The sequence below is a fragment of the Siphateles boraxobius genome, unplaced genomic scaffold (genome assembly GCF_051911475.1).
Source record: "Siphateles boraxobius isolate OS27281-9 unplaced genomic scaffold, OSU_SipBor_1 12, whole genome shotgun sequence".
In the NCBI taxonomy this organism is placed as follows: Eukaryota; Metazoa; Chordata; class Actinopteri; order Cypriniformes; family Leuciscidae; genus Siphateles; species Siphateles boraxobius.
Genome location: NW_027508722.1, coordinates 5214894 through 5233041, shown reverse-complemented (window position 1 = coordinate 5233041; position 18148 = coordinate 5214894). Strand labels below are relative to the sequence as shown.

Here is an 18148-nt window from a genome sequence, read left to right as displayed (position 1 = left end):
GGGTAGCGTGGCCGAGTGGTCTAAGGCGCTGGATTTAGGCTCCAGTCTCTTTGGGGGCGTGGGTTCGAATCCCACCGCTGCCAGCAGAGGTTTTAATGAGGGCCAGACACCTAAAGTGTCCTCTGAAAAGGTGCGAAAGCAGCTGAAAATATGCATCCTCTTCAATCAGAGACAACAATAACTTGCAATTATTATAATGACACTTCCAAAATGAATTTAAATATAATAATAATGTATAGCACACAGGGGTGCCCAATCCTGCTCTGTGCAGGACAGTGGATCAGCGGGACTGAGAGTTGTTGGTGAACTGACAGCTACCTCTTGATTTTGAGTTTAACTGCGACACATCTGGCTGCCATTTAGGAGTATGGCCCAAATGCTTTGATTAGGTAATTCAGTTGTGTTTGATTAGAGATGGAATTGCAATCTGCAGGGAGGGGGGCCTCCAAGAGTGTAACTGCATCCCCCCTCTACTTAGTAAGGCCTTTCCACCTGTCGAGGAGCTCCTTCAAAGCATGAAGAATTTCAAATGATTTAACTATGGAGAAGTGAGACACTAAAAGAAAAAATTGGCGAAAATGGCCCACAGAAGGCATTCTCACAAGGTAGCGTGGCCGAGCGCTCTAAGGCGCTGGATTAAGGCTCCAGTCTCTTCGGGGACGTGAGTTCAAATCCCACCGCTGCCAAGTGTTCATTTTAGAAGGCAATTGTGAAAAGACTGGAGAAGTGACACTGCTTGCTCCCAGTCTCTTCAAAACTCAGCCGTTTTTGCTTTCCTTGGCCGAACTCGGCGGGCTTCAGAGCCTGACGATGAAGGTCCACACCCAACAATTTCTCTATTTCTGAAATTTGATGGCCAAAAAATGGCCCACTAGAGTAACCAAGCAGGGGTGGCATGGCCGCGGGGTCTAAGGCGCTGGATTTAGGCTCCAGTCTCTTTGGGGGCGTGGGTTCAAAACCCACTGCTGCCAGCAGAGGTTTTAATGAGGGCCAGACACCTAAAGTGTGTTCTGAAAAGGTGCAAAAGCAGCTGAAAATATGCACCCTCTAAAATCAGAGACAACAATAACTTGCAATTATTATAATGACACTTCCAAAATGAATTTAAATATAATAATAATGTATAGCACACAGGGGTGCCCAATCCTGCTCTGTGCAGGACAGTCGATCGGCAGGACTGAGAGTTTTTGGTGAACTGACACCTACCTCTTGATTTTGAGTTTAACTGCGACACATCTGGCTGCCATTTTGGAGTATGTCCCAAAGGCTTTGATCAGGTAATTCAGTTGTGTTTGATTAGAGATGGAATTGCAATCTGCAGGGAGGGGGGCCTCCAAGAGTGTAACTGCGTCCCCCCTCTACTTAGTAGGCATTTCCACCTGTCGAGGAGCTCCTTCAAGGCATGAAGAATTTCAACTGATTTAACTATGGAGAAGTGAGACACAAAAAGAAAAAATTGGCGAAAATGGCCCACGGAAGGCATTCTCACAAGGTAGCGTGGCCGAGCTTTGATTAGGTAATTCGATTAGGCTTTGATTAGGTAATTCAGTTGTGTTGATTAGAGATGGAACTGCAATCTGCAGGGAGGGGGGCCTCCAAGAGTGTAACTGCGTCCCCCCTCTACTTAGTAGGCATTTCCACCTGTCGAGGAGCTCCTTCAAGGCATGAAGAACTTCAACTGATTTAACTATGGAGAAGTGAGACAAAAAAAAAAAAATTGGCGAAAATGGCCCACGGAAGGCATTCTCACAAGGTAGCATGGCCGAGCTTTGATTAGGTAATTCGATTAGGCTTTGATTAGGTAATTCAGTTGTGTTTGATTAGAGATGGAATTGCAATCTGCAGGGAGGGGGGCCTCCAAGAGTGTAACTGCGTCCCCCCTCTACTTAGTAGGCATTTCCACCTGTCGAGGAGCTCCTTCAAAGCATGAAGAATTTCAACTGATTTAACTATGGGGAAGTGAGACACTAAAAGAAAAAATTGGCGAAAATGGCCCACGGAAGGCATTCTCACAAGGTAGCGTGGCCGAGCTTTGATTAGGTAATTCGATGAGGCTTTGATTAGGTAATTCAGTTGTGTTTGATTAGAGATGGAATTGCAATCTGCAGGGAGGGGGGCCTCCAAGAGTGTAACTGCATCCCCCCTCTACTTAGTAGGCCTTTCCACCTTTCGAGGAGCTCCTTCAAGGCATGAAGAATTTCAACTGATTTAACTATGGAGAAGTGAGACACTAAAAGAAAAAATTGGCGAAAATGGCCCACGGAAGGCATTCTCACAAGGTAGCGTGGCCGAGCGGTCTAAGGTGCTGGATTAAGGTTCCAGTCTCTTCGGGGGCGTGGGTTCAAATCCCACCGCTGCCAAGTCTGCATTTTAGAAGGCACCTGTGAAAAGACTGGAGAAGTGACACTGCTTGCTCCCAGTCTCTTCAAAACTCAAGATTTTGCTTTCCTTGGCCGAACTCGGCGGGCTTCAGAGCCTGACGATGAAGGTCCACACCCAACAATTTCTCTATTTCTGAAATTTAATGGCCAGAGAATGGCCCACTAGAGTGGCCAAACAAGCTTGGCCGAGGCGTCTAAGGCGCTGGATTTAGGCTACAGTCTCTTCGGGGGCGTGGGTTCGAATCCCACTGCTGCCAGCAGAGGTTTTAATGAGGGCCAGACACCTAAAGTGTGCTCTGAAAAGGTGCAAAAGCAGCTGAAAATATGCATCCTCTTGAATCAGAGACAACAATAACTTGCAATTATTATAATGACACTTCCAAAATGAATTTAAATATAATAATAATGTATAGCACACAGGGGTGCCCAATCCTGCTCTGTGCAGGACAGTCGATCGGCAGGACTGAGAGTTTTTGGTGAACTGACAGCTACTGTCGTGGCTAATTGCTGGTCTCTGGTCCTGATCAGTAGTTTTTCAGAGTCTAGTAGGAGTTAGTCTTCAAAAAGTTTTCAGAGTCGAAGTTCCAGGTCTCAGAAGAAGAACTTTATTGAGCAATTCAACAAAGTGAGATGGTCAGCTGAATCATCTGATCTTACAGTGGTTGAAACATAGATTTTATACATCTTTCTTATCGCCAGTGTCCAATTAGTGTTTGTACCGTTATCTCTTACACATTGCTCCTCCTTGGTATCACGCCACCATTAAGATCACATGCTCCGAGGCCTTATTTCTAATAGTGGCGGAGTATCACATGTATAGTTTAAAAAAAAAATATTACATCATATATGTTTTTTAGTACTTTCCTGTACCTTGCACCAACGTCATCTATGCATTAAAGGTACTTTTCCAACTCTACATTGCCCTATGGCTAGGGTGACCAGATTTCTCAGAGTGGAATACGGGACAGACACAGAACCCACAGACCTACAACAACTACTGCACACATACAAGTATTTACACTTAATAATATTGTTAGCTATGTAAAAAAATAAATGTAAACTTACATAAAATTGCAGATCAGTGGGAACAAGATGGTTCAACAGCATCATTCACTGTTGCTGTTTTGTATTTTTCACTGGAACCAATTTTTGCCAGCGTGCGCTTGTCTTTTAAGAGTTTATCATAAAATGCGGAGCAGTCCAGTCCGAAATTAATTCGTACGAAAAGCATTGCCTTCATTGTTGTTACACTCAGTCGAGATTTTTCATCCGTCCATGATGCATTCATTAACGAGAACACACGCTCCACAGGTGCATATGTACCAGGCAGGCATAAAACAAACTCCACAGCCAAAGATAAGACTCCAAAGTTGAGTGACTTGCTACCCATCTCACTAAACACGTCTGTCCATCTATCAGACACAGCCACCTTGTTTTTGTTCCACTCAGTGATGTGACAAGTGACAATGTTTTTAGCACAGGCCCACTCATCAAAGAGCATGGTTTCGTCAACTGATGTGAGAGCAGGTATTCTTGAGTAGAACTTGCTGAGGCTGCTCTGAATGTCTCTCCATTCTGGAACACTTCTCAGTAGGACCCACTCTAGTTCTCTTGTATTCTCCAGTGAGCAGCTCCAATTGTCAAGGTAATCCACTGATGCTGAGTAAAAGCTTCTCACTGCACAATAAAAATCATCAGCTTTTATGTCACCAGCTTCAACAAGGGTGTCTAACTGTTTTGATGTCAGAGGGAATGAATGATTCCTCCAGCCTGGCCTGCAAGACATTTCTCAGATCATAAATGTGCAAAGCCACTTCTGTGGCAGATATATTTTCTTGCTCTACTGTCGCCAGTGCACGATGGAAAGCTGCAGTTTGCTTAAGTGCAAATCCATGCCAAAGTTTTGTGCAAGGGCTGCTGAATGTGTCTTTTAGAAACTTTGGCCACTTTTCTTGAGAAAGAAAGTATGCACGTAGACCATCAAAAAGGTGCAGAATTCATTCAAGAGCTGGACCAAGAGAGAGGAAACATGTGCTACCATGCTGCAGTAATTTTTGATAGTCCAGCTGTACAAAGTCACAAAACTCCTTGAGCTCCCTTACGCGCACTGTATAGATATGAAAGTATTTGTATACCTTCACAGCAAAACACTCCAAATCAATTGGTAAGCAATCCACTGCTGTTTGCAGGGTATTGTGGATGATGTGTGCATTACAGCCAATGCCCAGAATATCCCTTCCTAGCTGCATTTGCAGCTTTCTCCAGATATTGCCTTTACCAGCTCTTTTAACACCACCAAAGTTTGTGTTAGTGTTATCAGCACAAAGTGCAACTATTTTCTGATCAAGGCCATGTTTTTCAATGACATGGGAAATGTAGGCAGTTTGCAAATCAGATGTCTCACCTGGCAGAGATGAAAATTCAATTATCTTGACCTTTACACCCTCTAGTGGCTTGAAGTATCGCACAAGCACAGGAAACAGTTTAATGTCTTTGTGGTTGGATGCATCCACAGTTAATGTGACACAGGAGCACTTGTCCAAATCATGCTGAACTTCTTCCTCTGACAAAGGACCAAGAACGTTGCATATTATAGCCTCAGATTTAGTGCGAGCAGAAGAAAATTTCGGATCATACAATTTCTTGATCAATTTTGCAGTGCAGTCAGCTGACCGAAAACTATGGCCATGAATAACAGAATGGTATGCAAAAAGTCCTTCACTTGCATGCACTTTATCAGATTCGCAACTTTGCTTCACAAAAAATTTGCTGACACTTGGAGTAGCACACTTACTTTTAGCAGCGTCCATGTGCTTTTTTGTGTGCATATGCTGCGTAATGTCGGCTCGGCCTCCGTGAGCAATGGAAAAGTGAGCCCCGCAAATGTCGCATCTTAATTTACTTGCCTCTGATAGTGACTCTCTTTTGAGAAATTTAAACTCTTTTTGAAGATCCTCATTAAATGTACATGTATGCTTCTTTGACATCTTTGCACCTGAGTCAAGCTTATCCGTTTGCTCTCGTCTCGTACACACTTAACTGTGACGTCGGATTCCGCCTTCACTAAATGCAAGTTGATTGAGTGAATTGTGATTGGATGGAATTGTCCTTCTGCCTTCTCTTATTGGATGGAAAAATGTTTTCTCTATGAGGAAAATATATGAGGTGATTTGTTAGTTTTATTATTAGGCTATTTCGAAGAGTACTCGCGCTATCACTCAGGAAAAAATAAAATAAAATAAAAAACCTAAAATATATATTAACGATGAAATACGGGACAAAACATGATTTTTTCATAATAAGTCGGGACACTAAAATTAGAGTTGAAATACGGGACTGTCCCGGGAAAAACGGGACGTCTGGTCACCCTACCTATGGCCTACTGTTGCTCAGCATTACAGCATTCAGACTTGAGGATCAGATAGAGGAGGGGTAACAGAATTCTCCAACACATCCCCGCTTTGGGACTAACTCCAGTCCCACCTTCAATTTTCCCAGGATGTATCTCCATGAGCAGGTCTCTTTCATATCCTACCAATATGATCAATTTAGACCATCCAGTCATTCTACCAATAGACCTGTTATCACAGAGGTACACCCTGGAGGAAGAGTGAGACCAAACATCTCCACCCCCATTTGTCTGGAGTGGAGTAAAAGATCTCGCCTTCCTGTCAAACCATCATTCTCTATATGGACAAAGCAGCTTCAAACATTCAGTGTATTCATCATACAGTGTATAGTCTCGAAGTTACAATTGTCCCACGATGCCAGAGGAACCATGCAGGCGCTTCCTGGTGGCCCGTGGCGCTATCTGGGTTGCTACACCGTTGCCAGAGGTGCCCTGGCAGTGCCTAGGGCGCTATCTGGTGTTGGAGCAGACAGCGGGTTTTTAAACCACCAGTTGAGTCTGCCCTTTGTTGAAACAACAGTAGATGACCGCGCTTGCAAATAATTCCTCTTTTACATCTTATATACAACAGTTCCAGTAGTCTAAATGCACACAATGTCAAGGCTTCTACGTTTTGTTACTGTAATATGCCCATATATGTAAAAAGGTGGATAAAGTGATCTAAAAATAACAAAAACACTCTCATTTCTTTTGCATACAATTACATCACCTCATATCACGGGTAATGTTCTGTTTTAAACCTTCTATTTCCCTTCAGTCTTCCATTAAAATTTGTGACAGCAGTGTGATTATATAAAAACATATCTTAACATGATTATAAGTATAGGATATACAGGACGGGGGCCCTTAAAATAAATGCATAACTGCCCATCTTACTAACTCCCTACTCTACCCATGCATGTTCTAACAAGCTTCCTATTTTTACCCCAAAAAAGAAAGACAGAGTTTTCTAACTCCCTCTCTTGTCAAAAAACAAAGTCAAAAACCTTATAACAAAATTAACAGGTACCCCCAGTCCTTTTACCTTTTTTCATTAGAACTCATCTAACTCATCCAGGCCTGGTCCAATAGGATAGACTCCTGAGTTGCATCCAATGTCAACTCTGTCTCGGTTAACCGACACATTGATCATCTGCTTGGCTCGGGTCATTGACTGAGCAGCTGCAGTGGCCAACATGGATCTGAGAAAAGGTATAACGCAACAGAACAGCAGAAGAGCAACAACAACAACCACAACTATTATTATCCCCACCTTAATCAGCCACTCTTTCCAGGCTCCAAACAAAGAATCAAACCAGTATCCAATATTTCTGTCCCTTCCCGCATTTTCAGCAGCCTCTTGTCTTAGCGCCTTCAGTTTCTTCATAGCCCTAGTGAAAGTTCCATCGGGGGCTGTGTTATTAGGAATAAAGGTGCAGCAGTCAGTCCCAAACATTACACATACTCCTCCTTTATCTGCCAATAACCAATTCAGGGCTTGCCTATTTTGCCATGTCATTTTGCTGGTGGCTTTTAATTGTTGGCCTAGCGCCCCAAGTGCATCATCCGTATAATTAATAAATCTTTGCTGATTGTAGTATATGTAATTTATACATTCAGTATTCTTATTAACAGGTACCCATAGAAGAAATGATTCAAACCCTGACTTTATTTCATCCCTAGCCTTAAATTCATGTGGTATTCCTCTAGGCTGTCCAATTGCATCAATTTTAACATTGGGATCTGGGGTATAAGCTCTCTTAGCTCTGTGCTTATGTCTACTCAACTTTTCTATCGTTTCTTCCTCATTGAGATCCCAGTTTACAATTCCTATTCCTTGAGCTAGCCTCACCCTGGCACAGAGTCCTTTCCAATCAACTAGGGTGGCTCTTAGTCGTTTATCCCCACATAGCCAAAAGAAATCAGCTACTGCTTCAGTTTGATTTTCAAGTGGTCCAATCAGGGGAAAGGATAAGGTAGCATTCTCGCAGTTTTCATGAGCACCTGTTACAGACATGTTTTTATTTATTGTTGCTGTGGCATATATTGAGCTAGAGGATTTATATACGTTTGTCTCGTTGTACATCTCATAATCCAGGTGCCAAATTATAGCACATTTACCTTGAAAGGTTCCTACATTTCGATAGCCCATAGTTTTGTTAAAACATTCATACTCCAATGTTTTATCCAGAATGTAATTTTGTGGGGTCTCCTAATTGGCTTTATCTATTCTTACGTCAAGCTCCTTGCATGCACTTCCCCAACCCTCCTGGGTATAAATCTTTGATAATAGTGGTTCCCTAACATGGCCAGGCACTCAGCTGGACAGTATGGAATTACATGTCCAGTTCTGTTACAATATTGTGAATTAAATCTGGCACACTGCATGTAGTCATATTGGTTTGGTACTATTCTTAACTTCTTCAAAGGTGAGGGTGAGCATAATACACATGTGCCTTGTTTTACCTGTCTTACAGTATACACTGCCCATTTATACCATTCATTATGATAGGCATCATCCAACAGTTTTTCTTTTTGTAGTTCTACTTCCAAATCAACTTCAGTTTGGGTATAATCTTCATGAATAGTCATAGCTTTCTGCAGGGATCTTTTTACATTATGTCTGCGTGCTTTGTTACCTTGTGTTGGTTGAGTCAGGTTAGGGTGACTTATCCCACTCAAAGCTTGAGAGGTCTGGTAATTCAGTGTCTGGGGGATTAATTTCTGGGAGGTCAATGTCTGGGAAGTCATTTTCTGGGAGGTCGATTCCTGGGATGCCGATGTCTTGGAGGTTGAGTGTGACAAAGTTGTATGGTTCATCAGCAGAGGGTCCTTCTCCAGGGGATTGTTCGCCTGGAGGCATTGTGTCTGGGGAAGCTGCTGCATGAGGTGTATCACCAAAAAGACCAATACTAGGAGCTCTCTCACCTTCAGGCTCCAGGTCCTCTGAAGGCTGTCCATCATTCCGCTCCGGCATTTCATCCCTTGGCTCAGCGTGTTCAGTCTCCCTAGAATGAGGTTCATCAATGTTAATATCTTCACTTTCAGTTCCCTGCTCTTCTGCGGCATCTTGAGCTATCTCCTCTTGACTCCCTTCCTGACTATCTATTTCCTCATCTTGCCTTCTAGGTCTCAGCCTTGGGACTCGGGTGCAATGATTCAAATGATACCAGGTTGTGCTGCCCTCTACATGTACTGCTGTGGGGGTTGCTCTTACTACAGTATAAGGTCCTTCTCTTCGTGGCTCATTCCACCTTCTCCTAAAGACTCTTAGGTATACCTGGTCTCCAGGTACCACCAGACAGGGAACTTCTTCCTCTTCTCTGGGTCCCCTGTTTTGTTCCTGTGAATGAATAGCTTCATGTATAGCAGTCAATTGTCTCATATATGTCCTTAATTCCAATTGTAACTGTTCTAACGGTGGCCCGTCATAAGGTCCTCTCAAATGAGGCACAGGCATTGGTCTCCCAGTCAACATTTCATGGGGGGTCAGATTAGTGATCCTGTTGGTTTGCATTCGATAGCTCATCAGTGCGAGTGGCAACGCATCTACCCAATTAAGCTTAGTGTCCGCACAAATTTAGTTGATTTTGGCCTTAATAGTCCCATTGACCCGTTCCACGAGTCCCTGTGACTCAGGATGGTAGACACACCCCAGTCTCTGCTTGATCCTCAACTGTTGTATTACTGCCTTTACCGTTCTTTGAATAAAAGCAGACCCATTGTCTGAACTGATCTGGGATGGGATACCAAATCTTGGTATGACCTCTCTCGTCAGAAATTTTATCACTGTCTGTGCTCCTTGCTCTGCTGATGGTTCTGCTTCCACCCATCTACTGAATCTGTCTATAATGACCAACATGTACCTTTTTCCTATTACTGCTTTTATCATGTCCACATAATCCATTACTAGATGCTTAAAGGGTGCTTCTGGAACAGTAATAGAGCCTATTGGAGTTGTTGTTCCTTTTCTTACATTGTTTTGTGTGCAAATTTCACATTCACTCAGAAATTCATCTACCCTTGTTTGTAAGTATGGGGACCATAATCCTTGTCTTTTTATCTTTCTCATAATCTCCCCCCTTCCACAGTGGTCAAAACTGTGGGCGTCAGGTATAAGAATATTAAGCAATGGGGTGGGGGCTATCATAAAACCTTCATGAGACCTCCAGATATTATTAGCATCTCTAGTCGCCCCCCTTTGTTGCCATAAGTGTATTTCAGGTGGTGTAGCTCTGGACTGCATTTGGGCAATACTTTCTATAGTAGGGAGGGGCTGGATCAAAACGGATGGTGCCATTACAGCAGATTGACACCCAGAAGCCAATTTTGCTTGGCTATCTGCGGCGTTATTACCTTTGATAACAAAATAATTTCCTTTCTTGTGAGCCTGGCATTTGACGATAGCCAATTTGGCTGGAAACATCATAGCATTAATCAATGCAGTAATTTGGTCCCCATGTTGGATTGGGGTTCCATCACTCTTTTTGAATCCTCTTTGTTTCCATACTGCACCGAAAAGATGGCATACCCCATGGGCGTATGCAGAATCCGTATAAATGTTGGCTGCTTTATTTTTGGCCAGCAGACATGCTGCCGTAAGGGCTTTTAGTTCGGCCAACTGTGCTTAATAAGGCTGTTCACAACGTTGTGTCAGCACAGGAGTAAAATTGTCCCCATCTCGTTGTACAACAGCAAAACCAGCATGATTACCCGAGTGATCTCTAAAGCATGAGCCATCTACAAAGTAGTCCACGTCTGCATCAACAATTGGTGTTGATTCCAAATCTGGTCTCAGACGAGTGAATCCTAGAGAGGCAGCAACACATTCATGAGGTGTTCCTTCCCCCTCTACTGGGACAAAGTTAGCTGGGTTTGTTGTGGTACATCTTTTGATTGTTATATCAGGATAAGTCAACAATGTGGAGTACGCCAAACATCTGGCCTGTGTCAAAACAAAACGTCCCTGTTCCAATAACTCAGCAATCTTATGATGGGTATAGATGATGACTGGATAGCCCATAGTAACAGCAGAGGCTTTCTCAAAAGCAAAGTATACTGCAGCTAGACCTCGTTGATAACATGGTGGGTAGCCTTGGGCTACAGTGTCCAATTTGGTGCTATAGTGGGCAATGGGTTGCTTCTTCCGCCCACTGCATGTCTCCTACATCAGGACAGCAGAAGCAAAGCCCTCTTTTCTGTCTGCTACATACAAATGGAAAGTTCTGTCATAATTTGGAATCGTTAATAATGGGGCTGTTTGTAATTCTTTTTTGAGTGAGCTGAATGCTATCAGTGCATCAGGATCCCATTTCAATGGTGCTCTAAGATTTTGGTGACCAGCCTGTCTCATAATGGTCCGCAATGGAGCTGTTTTGATCGCATAATCTTCTATCCAATCAGCACTAAAACCAGTCATTCCCAAAAATGTCATCATTTGGCCCACAGTTTGCGGTTGGGGTGCTTTACTAATTCCTTCCAATTGGCTGGGTGATATTGCCTTTGTTTGATCTGCAATTAATCGACCCAGATACTCTACTTGAGGCAAGCAGTATTGCAATTTCTCTTTTGTGGCTTTATGGCCACCTTCTGCTAATTTGGTTAATACTTTAATGGAGTCCTGATGGCACTGTTCCAGCGTTGTTGAACAGATCAACAAATCATCCACATACTGTATTAATGTACTATCCAGTCTTAAGTCTTCTAGATCAAGTTTTAAAACTTGGTTAAACACATGAGGTGAGTGTTTAAATCCTTGGGGCATTCTCGTGTATGTGTATTGTTTACCTTGGTAAGTGAAGGAAAAAAGGTTTCTGCTTTCTTCTGCTAGAGGAATGCTGAAAAATGCAGAGCACAGATCAATCACAGTGAAATAGTTAGCAGCAGGTGGAACATTTGTCAAAAGCGTATGTGGGTTTGGCACCTCAGCTGGCCAGTCTTCCACTACTTCATTCACTGCCCTTAGGTCATGCACTAGTCTCCACTTAGATTTATTGGCTTTTTCTACTGGTAAAATTGGAGTGTTGCAATAGCTAGCGGTCTCAATTAGTACTCCTGCCTCTATTAACCCTTCAATTGTTTTTCTTATGCCTTCTACTGCTTCGCGTTTCAGTGGGTATTGCTGTTTCCTAGGCAGCTGGACTCCTGGTTTAATAGCAATTCTCACAGGGTTCGCTGACTTGACTAGTCCTACATCTGTGTCATGCTTAGACCATAACTGTAGGGGCACCCTTTCTTCCATTTCTATCATTAATTCCTTCATTTTATAGATTGAGTCATGTTGTTCTGTTTCCACAACCAGTTTTGGGGTACCTATCATATTAGTTACACATAGAATCTTTAGGTGTGTTTTATCTGGTGTTTGTAAAATAAAGGGGTTCTCAGTGGCTTCCCACCGTTTTTCCTTAGCTTTTAACATCATTGGACCTAGATCTTTTGCCCGACATCCTTCAATGACGCACAACGTCACATGTGGGACTGAATTATCAACCCTAAACCATGTTCTGGTGAAGTCACTGTCTTCAATTTGTAGTGCTGCCCCTGTTGGTCCTATAATTATATGGTGTGATCTTAAATGCACTTTCTGGCCCTCAGTTTTCTCTAACCACTCTTTTTCCTGTTCTGGATCCCTAAGGGGGTCATATATCATTGTACAGTGATATTCAGTTTCTGGTGAGGTTGGTTTCAGGAATTGTTCTTTTATATACTTTTCCTATCTATCCAGTGTTTGTCTTAGTCCCTCATCTAAATTCCCAATCCAAAATGCATTAGCTTGTGGTTCCTGTTGATCCATTTCACTCATTACTATCATCTGTTTTATACCTGCACTATCTATATATATCCCTTGGGGAGTGCACCATATCTGTAAATTTAGCTTGCATATTGCATCTCTTCCCAACAGATTGACTGGTGTTTGGTCTGATACTAGCACAGGAATTTTAATTTCAGAGTCTTTGACTTTTATGCTGACAGGAGTTGTCATTGGAATTAGCTGCGTTAGTCCCGAGAATCCTACTGTCTTTACATATTTTCCAGACCTGGGGAGGTGTGAGGCATAAGTTGGGCTCAAGCAGGTATATGTTGCTCCTGTATCAAGCATAATAGGTGTTATCTTGTCCTCTATCTTAACCCGCAGCATAGGTTCTTGGTCAGCATTTGATGACAGCATTGGAAGCTGACTCCTCCCCGTAGGATTCTCTGGGCATCCCTAGTATCCTTGGTCCGGGCCACGCCATGGGTTGACGGGGCCAGATACCTGATACTGCTGGTTTTGATTTCCTTGTCGCCCTGGCTGTCTTAGCTGTGGCCCATCTTGGGGCCATGGGTTAACTGGGCAGAATCTCTTGGTGTGTCCAGGCTGATTACATTCCCAACAGGTGCTTGGTTGGTCAGGGTTTCTTTGCTGGTTGTAAAATTGTCTCCCTCTTCCTCTTCCTCTTCCTGGGATTGTTCCATTTCTATTGTCTTGATGTTCAGGAAGGTATATTACAATTGGTGCAGCCAGTTGCTGTGGGTTTCCTGAGTTGACGGGCACATTCTGATTCATGTTGTTTGGTGCTTGCTGGACAGTCTGGGGAGCTTGACTTGGTATGTTGACAGCCGCCATCATGGCAGTCGGGTCGTCTGTCTCCTTCACCGCAGCTTGCACTTTCTTCTTTTTGTTGATTGATTCATCCAGCTGCAACTGGGTTAGTTTTCTTTGAAGATCTCTTTCTTGGTTTTTCAGCTTCTGCTCATTTTTTCTGTGTTGTTCTACTGCATGAGCCACATGGTCACTAAATTATTTAGGTGACTTTGAGGTCAGTCCCACCACATCTTCTAACTTGGCTTTCACTGGTGCAGGCATGGCTTCCACAATGGCAGTTCTGAACAGTGCTGTTATTACTGGGTCATTTTCGGGGTCTCTCTCCAATTCTTGCTTCCACTTCCTTGCTTGCTTCTGGACATAGGTGATTGGGTTTTCTCTGTCTCCTATTGGCTCTCCTTTCAGTGATTTTGGGTCCATTTGGGTCTGATAATATTTTCTCAGCACTTGCCATATCGCTGGTCTGCATTGGTCCAGTGGTCTGGCGTCCATTCTAGGTGAATCAATCGCCTGATGTAGTCCTGCGTCCTGTAAGATCTCATTAGTCCTAGCTCCTCCCATGCATTTAGCCAGCAGGGCCTTAACATCTCCAAGGGCCAAAATCTTGCCCATTGTCTCTTCTTCCAGCGATCTGATCCACTTGCCAGCTCCTTCATGTAAATCAAGTAGGTGGGCTATCAGTCCTTCCAGATCCTGCCCCGCCCACGGCACATACTGTCCCTGTTGACCTTTAATTAGGATGGGGCACTGCACAGTTTCTTCCTTCAGTGGGTCCTCCTCTTGTTTGCATGTACTTATCATAGGGCAAAACTTATGATTTTCCATATGCCAGTCTTCTTCTCCCCTATACATGCTTGGTTTCTTTAGTGCCGTTCCCTTAGGTTGTATGGGGTGGCTGGTGGGGCAGCTGGCGAGATATCCTCAAGGAGTAGGGTCCCTGTCACACTCTTGACTTCCCTGCGAGGTCTGGCTGGGCTGAGTGAGCGTGACTTGTGCTTTCGGCGGTTCTGATGTCTCTGGTGTTCTTGAGGTTCGTGTTGTTCTGAGCCCGTGACATTCTTCAGGGATTCCTGTAAGCGTTTAAAGCTGTGATTGATTTGTTCTTCTGTTGTCCTTATATCTTGTTCCAGCTCATCACATTCTTGTTCGAACAGCTGATTGGTGTCTACTTCCTGGTTCAGTTTTTCCCCAAGACTCTGCAGGGCTTTCGCTGCATAATGGTATGGATTAGACAGGGTGGGGTTCTTGCGTTCAGTAAGGTGTTTCCTATTCAAGCTGCTACCTTGGCTTCCATCATGGCTTGATGGCCCCTTTTTAGTGGAGATGATGCTTCAAACATGTCAGCATCTGCCAATATTTTGTGGTCATAACCTGTATTCCTGTGGTCTTCTCTTTCCTCCTCCTCTCTTTCTTCTTCCTCATCCTGCGTATCTGTGAGGGTTACGTTGCCTTTGATCTTCACAGTGCCCTCCATCAGGGGGAGCTGTTTACCAGTCATATCATAGGGTGTGAGCTAATGCTCTCCTATGCCTTTCTTTCCCGTATTCACTGAGTCCCACATTTGTTTTTCCCTTGACTTCAAACTTTTTCCTTTAAACCTTTTTCTGACTGTTTATCGTCTCTTTATCTTTTTGCTTTATTTGCAATCCGTCTATTCATGCGCTTAACATTTTATTCACACACTTCTATCCCTTCTTCAATATCAAAAGTATGTAGAAAGCCCCAATGTTCAGTCTTAATTCTCTTTCAACAGACGCTGGGTTTCTCTATCTGGATCACAGAATTTGCAGTCTGGCGAATGGCCAAATAGTGGACCAAACCAATTCTTTGGAGTGTTCTTTGTTTTTTTGGTAAGCACAGTTTTTCACTTGATTTTTACTTGTTAGTTTTATTTTATCCATTAATTTCTAATACATTTTTATACTTCTTTTTTCTATTTATTCTTTATTCTGGACTTTTTTCTGCTTCTGCTGCTATTTCTCACTAATTGGTTCCACTGTCCTCTGCTTCCCAGCACTATCACTGATTAATGACTAGTTAATGCACCTCTTGGCAGAATGCCCGGGAGAGCCAAAAACTCCCTTCTCTCTATATTTTAGTCTTCTGGTGTATACTTTTACATTCTTTAACTCAATTCTTTTAACTTTTCTTACCTTTTTATGTAAAAAACTTTAGCTAATAATTATTATAAGGATTTTAAATGTTTTTGTTCTTTATCTATACTTTACCTTCCTTACTTTGTGCACATTTTAATACCCCCTATTCTCTTTCACAAAAGACAGACAGACAAACAAACAGGTGGTCAGTGTACTTCCTACACTGCCTGGCGCCTTTTAAACACTTCTTTTACTAGACAGTGTACTCTTACTTCATGAGCGCAATCTCCACGCTATGCACTTCTTGCTTTTTGAGACAAACACACATACAGCAGCTTCTTTGGACCTGGAAATCAGACTCCCTTCTTATCTTTTATCTCTCAGTTGTTTTTTAGGTTCTTTTGCAGTGGGGTTTTATAATTGCAGAGCAATCATCAAGCGTGTCAGCTTCTCAGAGGCAATTCACAAAACAAAATATAAGCAAAAACTGCTTACCTGATTTTTTGGCCGGCCTTTGTTTTGTGAATGCCACCGTCAGCGTCAACACCACGAGGATCTCCTGACCCCAAGCCTGCTCCTGGCTGGCTCGCCAATTATGTCGTGGCTAATTGCTGGTCTCTGGTCCTGATCAGTAGTTTTTCAGAGTCTAGTAGGAGTTAGTCTTCAAAAAGTTTTCAGAGTCGAAGTTCCAGGTCTCAGAAGAAGAACTTTATTGAGCAATTCAACAAAGTGAGATGGTCAGCTGAATCATCTGATCTTACAGTGGTTGAAACATAGATTTTATACATCTTTCTTATCGCCAGTGTCCAATTAGTGTTTGTACCGTCATCTCTTACACATTGCTCCTCCTTGGTATCACGCCACCATTAAGATCACATGCTCCGAGGCCTTATTTCTATTGGTGGCGGAGTATCACATGTATAGTTTTTTAAAAAAATACATCATATATGTTTTTTAGTACTTTCCTGTACCTTGCACCAACGTCATCTATGCATTACATGGGTTTTTAGGTACTTTTCCAACTCTACATTGGCCTATGGCCTACTTTTGCTCAGCATTACAGCATTCAGACTTGAGCATCAGATAGAGGAGGGGTAACAGAATTCTCCAACACTACCTCTTGATTTTGAGTTTAACTGAGACACATCTGGCTGCCATTTTGGAGTAGCCAAGCCGGGGTAGCGTTGCCGAGGGGTCTAAGGCGCTGGATTTAGGCCCCAGGCTCCAGTCTCTTCGGGGGCGTGGGTTCGAATCCCACCGCTGCCAGCAGAGGTTTTAATGAGGGCCAGACACCTAAAGTGTGCTCTGAAAAGGTGCAAAAGCAGCTGAAAATATGCACCCTCTTGAATCAGAGACAACAATAACTTGCAATTATTATAATGAAACTTCCAAAATGAATTTTAATAATATAATAATAATGTATAGCAGGACAGTCGATCGGCAGGACTGAGAGTTTTTGGTGAACTGACTGCTACCTCTTGATTTTGAGTTTAACTGCGACACATCTGGCTGCCATTTTGGAGTATGGCCCAAATGCTTTGATTAGGTAATTCAGTTGTGTTTGATTAGAGATGCAATTGCAATCTGCAGGGAGGGGGGCCTCCAAGAGTGTAACTGCATCCCCCCTCTACTTAGTAGGCCTTTCCACCTGTCGAGGAGCTCCTTCAAAGCATGAAGAATTTCAACTGATTTAACTATGGAGAAGTGAGACACTAAAAGAAAAAATTGGCGAAAATGGCCCACGGAAGGCATTCTCATTAATGAGGGCCAGACACCTAAAGTGTCCTCTGAAAAGGTGCAAAAGCAGCTGAAAATATGCACCCTCTTGAATCAGAGACAACAATAACTTGCAGGGAGGGGGGCCTCCAAGAGTGTAAAAAAACAAAAATGAATTTCAAAAAACAAAATTAATTTAAAAATAATAATAATGTATAGCACACAGGGGTGCCCAATCCTGCTCTGTGCAGGACAGTCGATCGGCAGGACTGAGAGTTTTTGGTGAACTGACAGCTACCTCTAGGTAGTCCATAAAAATAAAAAGCAGGGAGGGGGGCCTCCAAGAGTGTAACTGCGTCCCCCCTCTACTTAGTAGGCATTTCCACCTGTCGAGGAGCTCCTTCAAAGCATGAAGAATTTCAACTGATTTAACTATGGAGAAGTGAGACACTAAAAGAAAAAATTGGCGAAAATGGCCCATGGAAAGCATTCTTACAAGGTAGCGTGGCCGAGCGGTCTAAGGCGCTGGATTAAGGCTCCAGTCTCTTCGGGGGCGTGGGTTCAAATCCCACCGCTGCCAAGTCTGCATTTTGGAAGGCACCTGTGAAAAGACTGGAGAAGTGACACTGCTTGCTCCCAGTCTCTTCAAAACTCAGCCGTTTTTGCTTTCCTTGGCCGAACTCGGCGGGCTTCAGAGCCTGACGATGAAGGTCCACACCCAACAATTTCTCTATTTCTGAAATTTAATGGGCAGAAAATGGCCCACTAGAGTAACCAAGCCGGGGTAGCATGGCCGAGGGGTCTAAGGCGCTGGATTTAGGCTCCAGTCTCTTCGGGGGCGTGGGTTCAAGTCTGCGACACATCTGGCTGGCATTTTGGAGTATGGCCCAAATGCTTTGATTAGGTAATTCAGTTGTGTTTGATTAGAGATGGAATTGCAATCAGCAGGGAGGGATGCCTCCAAGAGTGTAACTGCATCCCC

At 43.3% G+C, this 18148-nt stretch overlaps 6 non-coding genes across 6 annotated transcripts; all 6 read left to right on the top strand.

Annotated features, from left to right (window-relative positions):
- The first annotated feature begins 1 nt into the window (after position 1).
- trnal-uag (transfer RNA leucine (anticodon UAG)) lies at positions 2–83 on the top strand. The gene has a single exon. It is a non-coding gene; the product is annotated as a tRNA-Leu (tRNA).
- Positions 84–604: 521 nt separating this feature from the next.
- On the top strand, positions 605–686 carry trnal-aag (transfer RNA leucine (anticodon AAG)). The gene has a single exon. It is a non-coding gene; the product is annotated as a tRNA-Leu (tRNA).
- Positions 687–889: 203 nt separating this feature from the next.
- trnal-uag (transfer RNA leucine (anticodon UAG)) lies at positions 890–971 on the top strand. Its single transcript has one exon. It is a non-coding gene; the product is annotated as a tRNA-Leu (tRNA).
- A 1307-nt stretch (positions 972–2278) lies between these two features.
- trnal-aag (transfer RNA leucine (anticodon AAG)) lies at positions 2279–2360 on the top strand. Its single transcript has one exon. It is a non-coding gene; the product is annotated as a tRNA-Leu (tRNA).
- A 14267-nt stretch (positions 2361–16627) lies between these two features.
- Positions 16628–16716, top strand: trnal-uag (transfer RNA leucine (anticodon UAG)). The gene is given in 2 exon segments: positions 16628–16665; positions 16673–16716. It is a non-coding gene; the product is annotated as a tRNA-Leu (tRNA).
- A 948-nt stretch (positions 16717–17664) lies between these two features.
- Positions 17665–17746, top strand: trnal-aag (transfer RNA leucine (anticodon AAG)). Its single transcript has one exon. It is a non-coding gene; the product is annotated as a tRNA-Leu (tRNA).
- The last annotated feature ends 402 nt before the right edge of the window (positions 17747–18148 follow it).